We start from the raw sequence: 14,235 nt of genomic DNA, 5'->3' as shown, positions 1-14,235 counted from the left end.
AAGGAGTAGGATTTTCTGCTGCAGTGTGGAGCAGCTGTGTGCTGGGGAAAGCACAGTCGCCAAGAATTACCTTAAACTGGTATTGCTGCCAAACAGCACAGCCACACTTTTAGTCACGTAAATCTTCACTGAGAGTTTTGACTGAGTCAGGTTACAGGATTTGTCCCTGGCAAAATATATAATGGTAGCTCTTTAGGTGAGAACAATCAAATCGTATTTGAAAGCCTCATTAGAAAAGTAAAACAATATTTAGCCGAACAAGGTTTCCAGCTGAAACCACGCTGTAAGCACATTTAAATGCTATACCACCAGCATCTGAGCTCTTTGAACCCACAGAAAAAATCTTTAGAGAATACCGTATCACGCAACAGTGGGATGTTTCGGTTTCTGAATCAAGGGGCTGTACCAGCCTGGATAAGTGGTTTTAATTTTACTGTTTAATATTGATTCTCAAACCAGCTGAACCTCATTTTGTATGGGTCATAGATTACCAGCGATCCCTGGGCCTCAGAGCAGAATCTGCTCAAACCATTTAAATGGAAATGCAGCTGAGTCAATGTTGCTGCTGAAAGGGGAGAGATTGCCTTCACCCCTTCTCTTCCCATTTCTCTTTCCTATCCCCGACACTGGCCTTGCTGCAGCTCTAGTGCTTGCTGGACTCTGCCGAGTTGATTCAGTTTGCTCATCTGGCAGAAGCCATTCAGGGTTTTTATTTAGTTTTCTGCTGGTTTATTGAGCTGAAAGAGTTCACAGAGGAACTGGGTGAATGTCAAGTCAATGGCAGGGGAGAGGAGAGGAGCACGCTGCCGGGCAGGACGGCCGCTTTTCAGCGGCACCGAGCCATCCCAGCAGCTCATGCCGTAACAGAAATTCATCCCAAGTCACTTCACGCCCACAGCGTTAGCGCTGCGCCGAGCTTCCTTCGAGATAAAACGGAGTCTGGGTGCAAAACACAAAAAGCATTAGGGCTTGTCCCTCCAATCTGTGATCACCTGAGCTAATGGCAGGGGGTGGACCCTCGGTGGTGCGGTACCTGAGACACCAACGTGTATCCAGCACTCAGCCAGCAAACAGAGGCTTACCAGAAATCCACTTTTGAGACAGATATTGATTCCGCTCAAATCAATGGCAAAACGCTTTCTTTACATTGCCTAAATGAAAGGGCACTCAAAAAAGAAATAGGGCATTCTGTTTCAGCAATGCGTCACTTGTCAGAAGTTGTACGCTTTCTTTTTTCACAGATAACTATAAAACTAGAATTTAAACGAGACCTGTCACTACATTTAAAAAATTTGTTCAGGAGTCACGCTTGTATCTAAGTATTAAAGAGCAGGCAGGATGCTAACAAACAACTCCCAAGGAAACGGTGACCTACTTGTTTATCTTTTAAGTGTTGTAAAATGTGAGCGAAGTAAGAAGAGAAGGACGTTATGGTTCCCCTGGGACAAGGGTCCGGCTGAAGAGCAGAAATGCCAGCTGCTGCCCGCTTTTGTCATCAGGTACATGCTCCTTCCCCTCTTTCTGCACTTAGAAAAATAAATAAATAACAAGGGCTTCTGGTGCTACGTCGATCCAGTTACAAGGCAAAGGCAGCGGCAGGCTCTCCGCGTTCTCTCACAACACTCAAGTACAATGGTGTCTTTGTTACGAGGAGGCTAAATAAATAATGTAGCCATTAGATGTCATGAAGAAAAGGAGCATTACGTGATTAAGTTCCAGATACAGAGAGGGGCAGCTCTGCCACGCTCCCAGATAAACCAACGTACAGCGAAGGAAGCCCCGGACTCTGCCAGCAGCTTGGTCCAGCAGTGTGCGTTTTTTAAAGGCAAAAATTACACGGGGTCAACAGGGGTACAGAACATGAAGGTCTGGGCACTAAGTACAGTTCAGAATAACGGCTGATAACAGGTATTTCTTTCTCATATGCTTCTGTTTGCTGCAGTGGAGCTTATAAATGCATAAAACCAGCAGGATCTGAACTAATGTCTCTTGAACGTAGCTTTTGAAAAAAGCCTGTCTCACAACGCAACTTGAGCACACACATTTTCACAAGTAAAAGCAATATTATTCTAACAATCAAACACTAAAAAGAGTTTCAGAGGTCTCCAAGCAAACCTGGCTCATTAATCACGTAACTTCACATTTGGTAAGCATTCACTTGGCCAGCAGTCTGGAAATGCCAGTTAATAATTTAAATTCTGGAATCTCCCTGAACTTCAGGAGGCATTGGGATGACAGAATAATATACAAAGCCATTTTACGTTTAAGATTGCTGTTTTAGGAAGCATACATTTTCTTTCCTATGAACCTTTTCTGCTAATAAGGACCTTATTCTGCAAGCTACGCACAATGGAAGTTTTCAGCTTTTGTGAGAGTTTTCACTATGGAAAAAACCCAGGAACAAGGTTTTTCATTTCAAGATGTTTTTCACGTGCTAAAGTTGTAAGAAGTTATTAGCAGAAAACAGGAAGCGCAGAAGGTGTCTGTTCTGGAAATTCCTGTAAGTGGATATACAAGATGCTGCAATTGATCTCTGCTTTTTTAATCTGATTTTATATATTAAAAGAAGCAATTTTCCTAGGTACACAACATGAAATTCCATTAGTCTCATCTAATGACCGACCATTCGCTAACAGATGACTGACAATTCACTAACAAGGGCTTCTTTTTTATTTAATATGAGCAAATCCTTCTTGTTTTACCAGTCTGTTTTATATAATTTAGGCAAAATTACTTGCAAAATAGATATATAAAGGTGCTTTGAACTCACCACTTCTCAAACATAGAGCTAACAGAAGCCATTCAATGGACAGATTTGGGGCTACACAGCGATTTAGCTACATTCATGCAATAAGTTAATGGCAAAAGCAGAAAGAGAACAGGCCTACTGTCCAATTCCCCGCCCTATTGACTAGCCCAGATTTCCCGTGTTAAATAATCATGCAACAGGCAAGCTTTGCGGGTGCATTTTCAGAGGTCAGTTCAGGTTATGGTCTCAGATCCTTAAGCCCAAGAGACCCAAGACTACGCACGCAAGCTCATATTCCATTAGTGTGTTAGAAAAGGTTCTATCGACCCTTCTGAAACGCCACCCAAGACACCTTTGAAATACCACAGAAACAATTCTAAAAACCATGCCACTTACCACGGGCCTTAATATGGATTTAAGTGTCTCCTCTACATTAGTGCATGAGATCTGCCATGGGGAAAAGGAGAGCAGCTGGTGTGAAAGGAAGGGCAGGGAGGGACCGACGCGTCCCGGAGTCGCTCTCACCCGTGTAATTCTAAGCTTGGTTATGGTTCTGCATCTGTCTGATACGTGGGGCTCCTCAGCCCTCGCTGGAAAACCCCACATGGCAGAAACAGTAGCTGAGCTTCCCGAGGAACAGATGCTGCTTGCGGAGAAATTAGTATTCTCCAGTTAACTTATTTCAGTCAAGGGTTTGCAGGGAATTCTCATGAGATTGGAATTGGAAACTCAAAATTTCACACCGGTAGAAGTGTCAGAGACATGAACCTTGCCAGCCGAGATCTGCCAGGAACCTTCCTGGCATTGTCCCATCATAGATATTTTCAGTTTGACAACTGAATCGGTTAAGTAAGAGATGCTTCAGTTCATATCAAAATCACTTTTTCAGCTTGTCTACAAAAAAACTTGAAAGTACAAGCTTTCGTTTTGTGCCGAATAAAACATTCCGATTCCACCCAAAATTAAACATTTTATTTCAAGGTATTCAGGACATGCAAAACCATCAAAGAACCACCAAACTGCAAATATGGTCAGCAGCGTAACTGAACGGCGTGTAACCTGGCAAGGGCTGCAAAACGCACCTGAAAGCGGGGTACGTTCTTGGGTGGTTAACTCCCACTGAGGTCTCCGAGCAGTACCAGGGGTAGCTAGAGCAGTGGACACCGTGAGGACAGCACTCTTACCCCTACAATCTTACAGTTAAACTGTGTTAGAGCTTCTCCTGCAAATGGTCTTCAGCAGCAGGGACGGGTGAAGGGATAAAAGCAGGGAGGCAGGGACAGGTGCAAACCGCACACTCGCCATGAGCAGAAAGACCACGCTATGCCTGGATTAGACAAAAATACAAATCATAAGAGCTCATCCGATCTTAAGCTGGAAGGACCCTTGAATGTATAAATCCCTCAGCAATGTGGAATGTGCGCGTGCGGCCGTCGTGGGGAATCGGCACAGATGACCTCCTTTCAGCCTCCACGAAACCAACATTCCTGACACGAGCCAAGCTGTTACTGCTCCAGACCCGCAGTCAGCGCTCGAGGGAGCAGAGAAGCTCAGCTCTCCGAGATCCCGGGGCATGGCATGGCATCGCATCGCTGCTGGTTTGAGCATGCCAAAGCAGGGTGGGCACCACATTCTAGGACTTGTATAAACCTCCTAAATCAGACCTAGTGGTACTGGGAATATTGTTCCCTTAAAAGATTCGACTGGGTGAAGAGCTGAACAGGGCCGTTTGGAGAACCGAGACGCTGGTCATTGCTCATGACGGTTTTGACAGCGTCAGTAATACACACGCAGCATTACGTTGCTAACGCTTGGATTTCTGCAATATATGGTATGAAGTCAAGTCATTCTTGAATCTTCTACAAATGGTCCTGTAAAAATGGCTTGTGATATTTTAGATACCAGAAAATTCAGCTTTAGCAATAAATATGTAACATGATGTGACCATTTCAAAGACAGAACAGTAAAAACCCAGAGATTAGCTTTACGGTGATTAGTCATAGGTACAACAAATCCTTGGGTTAAGCCTTTACATTTTACAGGCTCTAAGATTATCACAAAACTCAGCTCAAAGAGTATGTTTACGGTCTAAACCGTTTGTTTTACAACTCATGCAAAGTTTGTTGACAATTTTAAAATAAATGTTTGTAATTTTATATTAGTAGCTTTTTTTCAGAAAACAAAAAAATTGCTGATTTATATTTATCATTAAAAATAATTAACAAGAAACATTTGCTTCAAACCAGGATTGAAATTTTATTAGATACAGGCTCAGTGGAAAGCCCAATGCATAATTACTCCTGGACAGATAAGTAGCAAAAAGATGTTATTTTCAATTTCTGATCATAATTCTTCCCTGTTCTTGAAGCTAGGAGCCTGCAGAGCAACAGGGACAGGTGCAGAAAAGTCCATGATCTAAGAAATAATCTTACGTAGCTCCACGCATGGAATGCTGCACCAAGAATAAACTCCCAAAGAGGAGAGATGTCATTTCATATTTGGGATGAAAAATAGACAGGTTTGTATGTTCTAGAAAGGTCCTATGTGTATCAGCATTGCTTCACGTTTCCTGCTATAGGTACTTATGACAGATGTTTATCTGTTTGACTGGAATATTCCAGCTGGAGATACGTTCAGGGTTTGGGTGTTGTTTTTTTAAATTGCAGACGAAGTGTTCCAGCTGTTTAAGAACAAGTCTCAGGATAATACACTGTCTTCTCAAGGTTAAAAAAAATTCTGACAATCCTTTATGAAACAGTTGCTCTTGTCCTTTAAAGTTCAGACTAAAAATCTGGCAAAGAACAGCTATTGCACCAAGTACTTGGTTTTGATTTACCTGTGAAATCTAGGCAGGCTGAATTTGGGACTGAATTTAAATCCCTGATCAATCACTTTGCATAAATTCAGTAGAGACTTGATGTATTAAAGTTTCCATGCAGTCAATCCGCAGCTTACAAGGCTATTCTCAGAATTTCTTTTGGAAGCGCAGCATCATTCAGCTGTGCCCTCATTTCTGTGCTGCTTGGATCACAATCAGGTGGAGCAAAGGAATCGCCAAATTCAGAGAAGAGTTAGAATCAGGTGGAATATAGTAGAGTAAAAGTGTGCTGAGGCCGGACTGGCAGGCCAGAGGGAAGACGATGGACAAGGTTGTCCTAGCAGGGAGGCTTGAAATAGGAGCCAGTAAAGGAAATGGGTGGGTGCCAAAAAACCCAGAAATGCTGATTTGGAGGAGGATAAAGAGGGAGACAAAGATCAGGTGGGAAACTAGGGGAGTCAGGACTTGTTTTGACAAAGAGATTGGGGCTTGGAAGCGAGAGAGTGACAAGGAAGAGCTGCAGCACAGGCAGGCAGACACAGTAAGAGCCAGCAGGAGAACAGGGACTGTTCAGGCAAAAAGAGAAATGGACAAAATCTGAAAGCTCAAGATACAAAATAAAATTAAACTAATAAAAACAAGGGAAGTATAAGTATTCTTGGCTCAGCGAAGAGGAAGAGCATTCTTGCTAAACAGGCTGGAGTCTTTGTTCAAAAGGCCAAAAACAAGCTGGTCGTTCTGGTCATTACTAAAAAGTACCGCCACAATGTAAGAACTCACCCTGGAACAGGGAAAGTACAGCTCAGAAAGCCGAATAAATTACAGGTCCTCAGATTGTCCGAGTCTGATAGACTTCACTCCAGGATACTTAAAGGCCTGGTTAAAGCAGCCTCAGGACCGTTACTGTTTATCTCTGAGGGCTGATGGAAGCTGGTCACATCACAGAAGACGGGGAAAAAAGGCAAGTAAAATGCCTGTCAACAGAGGGTGAGCTGGAAAGAATAGAGAGGAAGGAGAGAGAAAGCATCTGGTTGGCTTAACTTTGATTTGACCTTGTCATTGCTGACAAGTCCATGTTTTGAAATCGTCTGTTAACTTACAGTTGCTTATGACCAGTTCATTTGATTATTTACATTCATTCACTTTGCACATTTTCTGCACTTCATTCGTTGTATGAAGATTTTCCAAGCTCAAACACTTTACACATTCCTATACAGTAGTTTGAAAGTATTCATTCTTGGACCACCTTCTGTCATTCCGCGTTATTCCGTGAGTGCTTTCGGTGTCAGATGCGAGAAGTCTTTGGGGCTAGCAAAAGGCTCGTGGTGGATCCCCAAGCTCACTCAGCCAGCATGCAGGTCACTTAACGTACAGGCATGAGGCACAAGCAGCACGTGTTTTACCCTGCACCCAATACCTCCCCGAACCGTTCTGACAGGAAGGCAGGCCATGCTTGTATTTATAGAACGATGCGTATCTATGAGAGCAAGTACAGGCATTCTGTTAATTTGCATATGAAAAAATTACAGATCGCATTGAGACGTATAGTCTACACCCGTGCATGCACACAGAGCAAAAATGTAAATTCTGTGTCGCTTGCGATGATGCACAGGACCCTACTTGGGCATGATTTCTAAGTGTCTGGTCCCCATTCTGGCTTGATGTGCATCGTACAACCACAGGAACAGGAAAACCCCTGAATCAGCAGGAGCATCATCCTCAGTATTGGCGTAACTGATTTCACTTCCAGGTCACGCTGTCAGAAGTTCACTCTCACACCTGAGCACCCAGCATTATTCAACGCCAAAAACTAAAAACACTTTCAGCCATAAACTCATCATCCTCCTGATAGCGAAGGATCTTCCAGGTCACCAGAAAATGCGATTGTCAGATTACTTATAGAATATTTAAATAAATTTATTCACTTTTAAAGACACACATAAATTTGACACAACAACGTGAAGTGCTGTTGCTATCCTTTAGAAAGTTTTTTCAAGGCCCACTGAAGTAAACGGCACCTTTACATTGATTTTACTGTTTTGAATCAGACCTAAATCAGACCCAGAGAAATGGGCAGGAAATATCCAAAGCAATTAATCATACACTCGAGACAAATACATCCCTTGTTTAAAGAAAGTTTACATTCGCCCTCTCTTGCTTGACCGTGCAAATGGTACACTGAAAGAGAGAGCAAAAAGCTCTGCTGAAATGCAGCAGGGTGGTAGCCAGGGAACGCAAAGCGCCTTGGTTGGGAGCACACTGCTGCTGGAGTCCGCTCAAGGCACCGAAATCTGCACTGCCTTGCACTCGGCCAACACCTCCAGCACAGGCAGTGGAAACCTGGCTCTCCAGAACATTCTGCAAGATACCTGCACAAACAGTGAGCTGATATCACAGTACCAAAAAGATGAAACCCCAGGTAACAGAAGTTAGAGGGAATTTTTCTAAGAATAAAGTTTACGAGATACATTCAGATTTTACATCAATGATATTTCTAACACAGTCTTTCCTTTGCAAATAACTTCTAAAGAAACTAAAACTTCATTTTAATAACTAAGATTAGGAAAACATTATAAACAAAGAGGAACTAACCATGATCAGTTCTTTTTCGCCCTCTCCCCTTTGCTTTTTCTTCACTCTGTATTAAAATTCCAGACATAAAATTACGTTAAAAGAACACTCACAGAACTCCTATTCCACTTCTGTGTCTGCCCCACCCTTCAATTATTTTACAAATCCATTTGCTGTTTTACGCCAGCAAGTCTCCTGTCAAGTCACCACAGCGGGCTCAGCCAGTGCCAGCTCTTAGCTCCAAGCTGGCCAAGCGTCGTGGTTTAACCTCAGCCGGCAAGTGAGCACCACACAGCCGCTCGCTCACCCCCCCCACACCCCCCCCGGTGGGATGGGGGAGGGAATTGGAAGAGTAGAACTGAGAAAACTCGTGGGTTGAGATAAAGACAGTTTAATAATGGATATAAAATAATAATAGTATACAAAGCAAGTGATGCACAATGCATTTGCTCGCCACCTGCCGACCGATGCCCAGCCAGTCCCCACCAGCGGCCCCCCCGGCCAGCTTTCCCCCCATTTATGTACTGAGCATGACGTCCCATGGTATGGAATGTCCCTCTGGCCAGTTTGGGTCAGCTGTCCTGGCTGTGCCCCCTCCCAGCTTCTTGTGCACCCCCAGCCTGCTCAGTCGGCAGAGCATGGGAAGCTGAAAAGCCCTTGACTAGTGTAAGCACTGCTCAGCAACAACTAAAACATTGGTGTGTTATCAACATTATTCTCATACTAAATCCAAAACACAGCACTGTACCAGCTACTAGGAAGGAAATTAACCCTATCCCTGCCGAAACCAGGACACCAAGGCCAACTGGAACCAGCCATGATGGTGACAATCTGGTTTATCATCTGAAGCCACAGGTCAAAGGCAGCATGTTCATTTATGCTTTGGGACTAGCACAGAGTCAGCCCAGCCACGACTGGAAGCTCTTGGAGATTCCAGTATGTTGAGGACAGACTCTTCAGACATTTAAGTTACTAAAGAAAAAAAAAAAAAAAAAAAAAAATCAAAGCATGTGCATTTTTCAGAGACTTATTAATTGGCCAGACTGGGAAAGATTTTCAGAGGGAACAACAAAAAGCATATCCCTGATGCAAATTCATGCAAAACAAAATTTAGTTCCCTTCTCCAAAGCGTGAGAAACAACGTTATTCAGTGACAGGTCAGAAGTACTGAAAATAGGCAAGACATCATTCCCCCCCCCCCCCCCCCCAAGCTTGTTCTTAGAAATACAGGATTCATTTTGTCCACATTTTCCCAAAATTCTGGGCAAAGCAAACAACCGGAATGCAAATCCTCAGATGAAAAACTCTGGCAAAGTCGGAGCGAGGAAACGAGTGTGTTACCATTGAAAGCACCTGGTAGCACGTAAAGCTTGTCACTCGTCCTTCAACTCTGAGCCAGAACTGAAGATTGAGAGGCTGCGCCTGGGCTGAGGGCCGGCGCACTCGCAGGGCTCCCCCCTTAGCCCGGACTCCCCGGGCAGGGGAGCTCAGCAGCCCACACCCCGGCCCCTCTCAGCCCACGTGCTGAAGTTTCTTCCCCTGGATGCTTAGGTGGGGTTTCCATAGTTCGCCCCGCACTGCGCAGGCAGCCAGCGGGACCCCCCGGCAGGCTTGAATAGCCCTGTTCGTATGAATCTGGCCCTTCGCATGTTTGGACTTGCGCCTCAGCACTGCATAAGGCCAAACAAGAGACAGTATCAGAGCGTACAAAAATCCTCTCGGGCAAATTCATAAATAAATACATTTGCATGTTCTCTCGCCATTTGTAAACAGCTGGAAAATCTTATGTGATTCCCTCCCACCCACGCTTGAAAATACTTTTCTTTCTCTCACCTCCCCTATTTATTCAACCCAGATTTCTATTTTCTAAATGCACAAATTGTTTTTCAAGTTTTAACATTTTCTTCTTAATTTTCACACTTAAGTGCATACCATTTGGAGATGTTTCTACTTTTAAACACATCGCTTCATGAATATTTTGCAAAACACTGAACGCTCTAGAGTTAAGTTTGGAATTCTTTAGAACGCACTTCTTCATTGAAATACATTCAGTTTCTACCTGACACTGCTTCATTCTTGACATTAAATGCTGCTAAGGAGACCTTTCTTTCTGAGAGAAGAATCCTATTAACAGGTCCCTGCACAACAGGAAAAGAAGGGTCCGGGCAATTACCGCCCCCGTGATTTTTGCAGGAAATAATTATGTAGCTCAGGTCTTTAAATCAATAGAAAGATTAAAAACCCTCCTGCTGAAGACGGCACAAATAAGCCACGTTGTTACACATCAAAACTGGTTTAGTACTGTCATTCCACATATTCTAAACTATGAAAGACTGCTTTTTACCACTGAAATAACACCAGGCTAGGTAAAACCATTTTTAAAACCTCCTCTGTTCTTAGCAATAGCACGCTATCTGGCAGCGCGCCTTTAACGCCAGGCACGCCACGAGGAGTGACACACGGAACAAACACGACCAAAACCCCTCGCTCCTTCGTCCGGGACCGCTCCCGGACGGGCGGCAGGGCTGCGCTGCACCGCCGACACGGGTTTCTCGCGTAACGCCAACAACAGGTTCGTGCAAACGCCGCTTTGTAAAGGCTCCCGAACATCTCAAGGGCTGGCTGAACTTTAAATGGCTTTGCGGCAGCGGCGCTCGCTCCCCTCCTCCTCCCACCCCCCCCCCCCCCACATTCCTAAACCCGTCCACCTCCGCAAGCCCCCATTCACCTTCTCAAAGGCGGATCATTTCCAGGCGGCTGCACGCGGTTACAGTAATTAGAACTAATCAGTGTAATTCATACAACATGGATCATCACCGCCAGCATTCGTCACGTCAGGCCGTAGCTTCCTCTGCCAGGTCCGCAGGGACAAAGCCGCCCCCGGGCATACCCCCCCCCCCCGGCACAGGCTTACCTGGCCCCCCGGCGCTCCCCGGGCCAGCTGCGGCAGCGCCGGCGGGCAGGCCAGCCGGGGCATTCCTCCCCAGCTCGGGCAGGGACAGGGCTCTCCCCCGGTCCCCGCTGCTGCCGGAGCTACTTGTAGCCCGCGAAGGTACCGGGCAGGGCCCTGCCCAGGGGGAGGCACGGAGGTGGGGTCAGGATAATGAACCCGAAACCCTGGCGTCAGGGGAGAAGCATTTCTCCGAACCGCATCTCCTTATGCAAAGGGAGGGAAAACCCCGCAGACGCGGGGCAGGACGAAGCGCAGCCCGCCTCCCCACAAAGCACAGCAGCGGTCGAGATTTCACTGCCAGCCGAGCTCTTCGAGGCACAGGAACGGCTCGCAGGATAGAATCGTAGAACAGTTTGGGTTGGAAGGGACCTCTAAAGGTCATCTAGCCCAACCCCCCTGCCATGGGCAGGGACATCTTCAACTAGACCAGGTTGCTCAGAGCCCCGTCCAACCTGACCTGGAATGTCTCCAGGGATGGGGCATCCACCACCTCTCTGGGCAACCTGGGCCAGTGCTTCACCACCCTCAGCGTAAAACATTTCTTCCTCATATCTAGTCTCAACCTACCCCCCTTTAGTTTAAAGCCATTCCCCCTTGTCCTGTCGCAACAGGCCCTGCTAAAAAGTCTGTCCCCATCTTTTTTATCAGCACCCTCTAAGTACTGACAGGCTGCAAGAAGGTCTCCCCAAAGCCGCCTCTTCTCTAGGCTGAACAACCCCAACTCTCTGAGCCTTTCCTCATAGGAGAGGTGTTCCATCCCCTGATCATTTTTGTGGCCCTCCTCTGGACCCGCTCCAACAGGTCCGTGTCTTTCTTATGCTGAGGGCTCCAGAGCTGGACGCAGTGCTGCAGGGGGGGTCTCCCCAGAGCAGAGCAGAGGGGCAGAATCCCCTCCCTCGCCCTGCTGGCCACGCTGCTTTTGGTGCAGCCCAGGATACGCTTGGCCTTCTGGGCTGCGAGCCCACATTGCTGGCTCATGTCCAGCTTCTCATCCACCAGTACCCCCAAGTCCTTCTCAGATGGAATCACTGAGGTTGGACGAGACCCTTAAGATCATCGAGTCCAACCACTAACCTAAAACATAGCCGCTTACCAGGAGCATATCCACATATGAAGCATGAGAACAGAGAGACTGGAAAAGAATGTAATTCTGGAATTTATTTTCCTGCAATTTTAAGAAACTAAATTATAATTTAGCGTTTTTCTCACACTAAGGGTCACATAAGGACTCGCATCTTAACCATATCTGATAGTAGTGTAAAATAAACAAGACCAACAAAATGAAGAACGCAGTTTCCCCATTCCTACCTTATAGCCACAACTGAACCCTACGGCAGAGATACTGCAAGAATGGCCAGAACTGTTATTTTATTTAGGAGCAATAAAAACATTTCTGGGGGGGGGGAAAAAAAAAAAATCACATCTGGTATACAGCAATTTACCTACCCTGTATGCTGTCTCAGGCGAGGTTTGAGGTAACAGCAGCAGACTCTCCATTTTTCACAATTTTTATTCTTCAGGGCTTTCTTTGCTCTCCAGCTTGTAAACAAGAGCTTGCCAGGCAGGAAAATACACCAGGAAAGCTGAAAGTGATAGTAACAAGCTTAGCAAACTCAGCTTTCCACACCAGTACATCAAGGCAAGAGGAAGAATATCCAATATAAGACCCCAGTTTCCTAGTTTTTAAAACAGTTGGTTCCAAGTATTTTCTTTCTCCCTTCTGAAAAAAAGGGAAAGGAGATAACTCCTGCAATCCTGCCTGCACATTTATGAAGAGGAGGGCGGAAAAAAAACCCAAACAAAAAACCCAACTAAGTTCTACCTACTCATTTACATTTTTTTCACTGAATCTTTCTCAATACCTATAGTGTCTAAAATGTGCCTGACTATAGTATTGTATAACTTCACATTATACCTAAATTAAGCTACCTATAAGACGCTCTCAAAAGCAGCAGGTCACTGCCTCCAACCTTCTTCCTTAACAAAAAGCACATCCAAGGCTGCCCCACGACTTTATATTGAGCGTGCAGCTGGGGAACGAGTCCTTCAGCTCACAGACCAGGTGAAAACTATTCCACCAACACAAGGGCGAGGGCAAAAGGCAAGAAGGAAGAGGAAAAACCCACCCCTGACAGCAGTAGCCCTCAAACTGCATTAAATGTATTCTGAAACTTGGCCTGAAAGCCACATTTTATGGATACGTGTACAGCACCTCCCTGTAACAGAAACAGCACTTGCCAACAAATGACAGTTCCTTCATTAACTTCAGAAGTTTTATTTCAATAAAAATGTAACTACATTAAAAGACTATCTCGTCCAGGTTCCACATGGGCAGTCATATTTGTAAGTGTGCACAAAACTTTCCCTATAATGGCTTTTCAAAGACGTACGTGAAATAAGTCAATGTCACAGATTTCAGGCTTTGCAGACAGTGCATACCAAAACCTCACCTTTTATATTTTTGCTGTATGCCTATTAGATGCCATGCAGCCTAGAAATTAATGTAAATGGAGGTGTCCCTCTACTGAAGGGCCCTGCCAGGAACCTCGCTCTGCTACCTACGGTAGCCGGTTTCTGCAGCTGTTGTTTCTTTTCAGGGAATGAGCTCGCATTATTTTTTTAAAGAATATCTGATTACAACAAGGAGAAACTTACTAGTTTTCCATGTGGTATTTGCTTAGCTGGTAAAATTGTGAGTGCCGTACTTTAGCACCGAATATCTACATTCTTCCCCAATCATCACACGGATGATGAAAAGTAATATGTGAATGAGTTGTAAACCAAACTCTTGATACAGAAGAGCTCTAAGAAAGCACTCCAGAAGCATGTACCCTCACGTCAGTAAAACTGAAGAGGTTTGACAAAGATACCACACCAATATCCAAATGGCCACCAGCAGCTTAGCAGCAAAGGAAAAACGGGGCTCATTTTCAGTGGCTGAGTGAGGCTGTCAGGTTGCTCTTTGCTAATCATTTGTTTTCACAACAGGATGAAGTAAAACTTTTCTCACACTGCTGCCCATTAAGCCTCTAAACTCATGTACTAAATGAACCAACTGATTACCCTGTCAGGAACATTTATTAATTCTAGTTGTACAAAGTGTCCGCAAGGTCACTTCTCCTCCGTGTTATTACACGGTCAGTT

The 14,235-nt window shown here is 45.1% G+C and overlaps 1 protein-coding gene across 1 annotated transcript in view; it reads right to left on the bottom strand.

Moving 5' to 3' along the window:
* SHROOM1 (shroom family member 1) overlaps positions 1-11,129 on the bottom strand; it is a 39,812-nt gene extending 28,683 nt beyond the window's left edge. Inside the window, exon 1 of the mRNA XM_076349743.1 lies at positions 11,053-11,129. The gene's annotated coding sequence lies outside the window, so the exon portion shown is untranslated. The remainder of the gene's footprint in view (positions 1-11,052) is intronic.
* Positions 11,130-14,235: the final 3,106 nt, after the last annotated feature.

The sequence above is a fragment of the Aptenodytes patagonicus genome, chromosome 12 (genome assembly GCF_965638725.1).
Source record: "Aptenodytes patagonicus chromosome 12, bAptPat1.pri.cur, whole genome shotgun sequence".
Taxonomy (NCBI): Eukaryota; Metazoa; Chordata; class Aves; order Sphenisciformes; family Spheniscidae; genus Aptenodytes; species Aptenodytes patagonicus.
Note: the sequence above shows the minus strand (reverse complement) of the source record. Positions and strands in the feature narration are given on the sequence as shown.